The sequence below is a fragment of the Lepidothrix coronata genome, unplaced genomic scaffold (assembly GCF_001604755.1).
Source record: "Lepidothrix coronata isolate B3197 unplaced genomic scaffold, Lepidothrix_coronata-1.0 Scaffold318, whole genome shotgun sequence".
NCBI classification, from domain to species: domain Eukaryota; kingdom Metazoa; phylum Chordata; class Aves; order Passeriformes; family Pipridae; genus Lepidothrix; species Lepidothrix coronata.
In genome coordinates, this window is record NW_016690498.1 from 220,084 (window position 1) to 225,469 (window position 5,386).

Below are 5,386 nucleotides of genomic sequence, written 5' to 3' on the forward strand. Positions count from 1 at the left end.
ATTGTCCCTGTCCCCGGCACCCGTGGGTCTGACGGGCACAGCCTCCCATCCAGCACAGCAGGAACAAGCCCAGCGTGGCCTGTGCCGGGGGCTGTGTGCCCCTCCGGAGCCTGGAGAGAATTCAGGAAGAGAAATCGGAGCCAGTCGGTCCTGGAGGGTGCACCTGCTCTAATTCCAGCTGGGCACACGGGGCTTCCTTCCGCTGTTCCCTGTGGCGAGAGACCTGGATGTTTGTCCCTGGCTCAGCCCTGGAGCCCAACTGGAAGCAGGGCCACGTTAGCAGGGACCTGCCCCTTCCCTGCCACGGGCCCAGGGAGGGTCCCGAGGGCTGTGCCGGGCTGACACCGCAGCCTCCTGCCCGCTCACCACTGGGCACCTCGAGGCTGAAATCCACCCTCCTGCTGACAGCTGCAGCTGGGCAGCATTTGGGCACCAGGAGACAGCCTGGCTCGTGGCACAGTTCTAACACAGCAGTGCCAACACAGCATTACAGACCAAATACTGCCCAACCTCTGCCTTGGCCACTGGATTTGTGCTGGGCACCCCCACGGCTCGGGAACACACTGCTCCAAACACCCCCTCTGACCAACAGATGCCTGTGATTACAAAACTTTCACTGCATAAACCCCTTCCCCTCAGAAGGACTGCAGTGCTATCGCTGTCATGGTCACAGCTCACTCACTACCTGGATTCTCTCAAGTGGTGCTAACCTGAAGCATCAGGGAACAGCAAGATCTGGTAGCTCTCACTCCAAATACTGACAGGAATTCTTTGCTGTCTCCTAGACCTCACTCCTTTTGGTGTTCACATTAAATGTTAACTACTAAGGATGCTGCTGGTTTCTAGTCTTGGCTCAGAGACTGGTGTGATCAGAGGCAGAGTGACTCAGTCCTCAAGGAACATCAAGCATGCACGGATGCTGCAGACCCGCTTCAGACAGTGATGAAGTATCCTTTGGGACCTTCTGACTTTCCTTCCCTCTTCGAGTTTGGCATCACTGCATTTAATACAACTGCTGTACCCTCATATCAGGACTTATTTGGAAATTCTGCAAATATATGTACATATACACAGCTTTAGCTACATATATTCACCAATTAAGGTCTCCATTATAAATCAGACTTTCTTAAGGAAGTTGCCTCTGTAAGATAATGAAGCTAAATTCAGGTGACCTAGGGCAAACACTTCTGCACACAGTTGTTTTCATTTCTGTTGTCTAAATGAGAATTTTTATAGGATAACCTAAAATATCCCTGGACCAGACTTCCTTAGAAAATAAATTGCAGTTGGTATCCTACTGAACTTAGGAAACAAAGCTTCATTAAAACCTAAAAGCAGCAGCTATAACAAAAGCACTGCTTCATTTTGATAGGATCTGTTTAAAGCACTGCCAGTCAAACCATAACAGTGGCCACCAACCTTACATTTCTAACAGGCTTCCTAAAAATTTAGTCCTTTAGTAAATGAGGAAAAAGAAAGAAAAAAAAAGAAAAAAAAAAGAAAAACCTCAGTAGGTGAGTCTGAGCAGGTTCCCTCCTCAGAGCACCATTTTTCATTGTTATGAATTCCACTGAAATAATTACAAACATCTACTACTCAACCCTCACCCCCCAAACCCAAGAACGTAGCAGTTCTTTTTTTAAAGCAAATATGTTCACCTTCACACACTAGCATTTAGGTCAAAAATCCAAGAAGTGAGGGATCACAGGCTAACGACAGCAGCGACTGATGTTTAGAACAGCAGCTGTTGTTCCAGTACCGGACAGAAATGCCCCACAAGCGTTACTGTCCTGTGGTTCAGCTTGTTTGTCCTCTCAGGCAGTCTCACTTCTGAGCTCCACACAGCCCCAGTGCTGACAAGCTGTAAGGAGGTACCTGAAGGCAAGCTCTAAATGAACACAAGACTATTACATTTCCCCTGTTAACTGTCTTTTACCTCGCAAAGGTCTTAAACGTTTAAGTAAGTGTAAAATTGCAACACTCTAACCGCTTTCTAATTACGCACCAGAATAAACAGCTGCTTATTTAAACGGGTTTCTTCAGGCAGTCGCTGGTAGTTATTTTGCCACATGCTGTGGCCTGGGTAAACTGTGCTTAAAAATTGTCAGAGGCTGGTTTTGCCAAATATAAATCTATTATCAGAGCAAAAAGAGATGCCAAACCTTACAAAGAGATTTTGAAACTGCAGGTAGAAGTCACAACGAAGTGGTGAGCACATGGCAATGCATGACTGCAGGCAGCATAAATCAAAGACTATGGAGATGAGTTAAAACCACCCACAGTCCTGTCCCTGCAGCAACTCCCTTGTACCCAGCTGTTGAGGTGGGTGGTGTTTTGCTTCTCACACGTGGACCAAGCTTGGGTGTTTACGCTCACAGAAATTCTCCAGAAATAATAATAATTTCTCGGAGCTTCATTGTTGCCTGTCTGTTTTTATAGCACGCATCAGTGCCTGTTTCTGATCTCATGCCTCTCTCTTATTTCAGTTGCTGCTACTCTGATCATTATCTTTGGCAATTAAGGATGTAGGCTGTAAAGCAGCCCTTTCCAGTCATTTGTTCTAGAACCCCCCAGAATCTACCAGGCTATCACAGAAGGGAAATACCTGTCACTGTGGTGGGAGAAGTCATGTGAGCCTTTTTTTTTTTTTTTTTTTAATTTGTCAGAGCTGCAATAAAAACTCATGAAGTCTTCCACACGTTCCCTCTTTTTCACCTGGTTGGCGTTATTTTGTATCTCTGGGTTTTGGAGACCAAGTCATCTCCTATTTGCTACTGATCTTATGATCTTCTACAAAATACAAGACCAGGTGCAGAGCAGAGGAGTACTTGTTCCTTTACCTCCCAGTGGCTAAATCCAGTCAGGATTTCACGAAGGCATTCAGCACATCTATGTAAACACATACCCCGTGTGCAACCTTGCCACCCAGATGTGGGAATACGTTTATGACCAAACTGAGTCCACGGTGCCCTGTCGGAATCTCCCTGCCTGAGCTTTAGCACACCATTGGCACAGGCTCTTGGCTGCAGCCCAGGGGAGACAAGAAGCAGCTTTGCACGCTGGCACCAGGTGGTGTCACCTCACTAGCAGAAACATGCTGGGAATGGAACATGAGGCACTGCACCAGCGTGGGAGAAACAGCTGTCTGCCAAGCTCCACAACACTCCCAGATCCAGGCTCCAGTTTCTCTCCCCAGAGAGCTCCTTCCACGAACATGTGCCTCCCCTGATCGCAGCAAGCCAGTTACAGAGCTCATCTCTGTCACACCAGGTAAGGAACAGGATCAGCACTACTGTGGCACCTAAACTGGCATCAAACCAGAGCATTTACTTAGAAACAAGGGCTGGAGAAGCTTCTCTAGCCATTACCTCCATGAAAGACTGCTCAGGGAACTTCTGTCACCTTCCCATCTCCACCTAGGCAATACAATTTTTCCTGGTTCCAGTAGTTTTCCAGCAGAGCCGTGTTGCTCAGCCCTGCACACAGCCTGATGTGTCCCCAGAGTGCTGCTGGCAGCTCCCACAAGCACCTCCTGAACATAAAGAACAGCAAGGCATTGCCAGCTGTGTCTCGTCTTGCTTTGGACAGGTGGAAGAACCAGGAGCACCTACAAGGGCAGGTCTGCCTGTAGGGAAACCCCTCACAGCATTCCAGAAAGTACGCCCAACAGGAGCTGGGACAGACTTGCTGGGGCAGGTACCCATCTTGAAACACCGAAGTGCTCTGGTGCCAGAGAATTGCTGTCACTGGACGACACGTTCACGGCCACACCTGGCAGTGCAGGGCTTAATCCACACCCTCCTGTTTTAGCATGAGCCTTGCTCGGTGGGGTGGCCTTTGAATTAAATCATGGAATCCTTCCAGATGTTTTTTATTAAAAACCATCTCCACTAAGTTCCCTGCAGATCAGCTTTGTAGAACAATTACCTCCCCTTGTACCAAGGGCTGCTGTATTTAACTCAGCGCAAGATTTAATAAAACAAAATAAGCCACTTGAAAAATCAGTGATAGGTTTCTCTTCATGGGTCTGGCTTCCACCTTGACAAAAATCCTTCCACACAGTGAATAGATTAAAAGAAACGACTGGCTAGAAATTGGCTGAAATCTCTATACAGGGGGTGGGGAAGATAGATTAACACTCTGCCTGCATTTTCCTGCTGCAACTTATTGGTTGTACTCTAACAGAGATATCCTCCCTATGAGTTGAGTGTGATTTGGATTTCTCCCTATACATACTCCCTGCTGGGGCAACAGCTTTGCCTACCAGTATTGTCAATTAACTTCAACTTACAGAACCCAAGACAAGATAATTATGCTAATAAAAGAGCCAGGGAAAGGAGCTTTGCACTGAGCCGCACAAAAAAAAAAAAGGAGGTCACTTACAAAAGACTCTACAGCAAGTCTCAGACTACTTAAAAAATCTTCCACTCCTGCTGTTTTATCGCCCACCCCCCTAAATGTTTGTCAAGAGGTTTAGCAGTGGTTTTTCCAGTACCATAGGTCTATGTGCTTTCACATTTTCTATAGCAAAGTCCACTTTAAACCAGATGCTAAGCAGTGTCAAGGAAGCAGCTACCTGAATTATCAGGGCACCAGGATACAGCTTCCAGTTTCATTTCTGAATGGACGTAGTGTGAAGGCATTTAACAACTGTGTAAACATTACTAGAGTGCTCTGAGGGAATGATCTCCAGCAAAAGCCCATTTCTGTAGGAAGCTGACAGGTGCAGAATCATGCTAGCTAGCCAGCTTCTGAGAAAAAGGAGTTTTCCGTAACAATTAGATATGATACTGTCCCAGCCAATAAATCCCAAAGCTTCCCCCTCCCTTAAGCACTTGACTGCTGACAGAGTGCACAACCTGTCATAGCAAATCACCCCAACTTGCATCCTGCTTAGTGAATATACCAGACTGCGGGAAACTTTAGCCTGTGAGGTGAAATGAATCCCAATTCCCCCTTTCCCACACCATGAATACCTGGCAAAAACAAAGCTTGATGTCATTATTGGGTGGGTGTCAGCAGCTTGTTTAAGTGAGCCATTTGATAAGATGTAGAGCTTCCTGCAGAGTTGCTGCTGTTCAGCAGTGTGTTCCTTCCTCACAAGGTGGGGGCAATCTGGTCAATTTATTACGGAGAAAAAAGGGCAGTTATTCTGCCCAGTAAGTACTTCTGCTCCCTGCAGGCCAACATCTGGATTGCATTATCACTGAAGCCAAACCACTTCACAGATTCGGCCTAGGAAAACATCAAGGAGCTACCAGACTGATGTGTTTTGCAACCCTCTACTACGGTGTGAGCTTCAGAATTTGTGCAAATACTGTTTTCTGTCATAGACAACCTTTACATATATGATATTGGTCATCTTCCACAAATTTTCTTTCCCTAA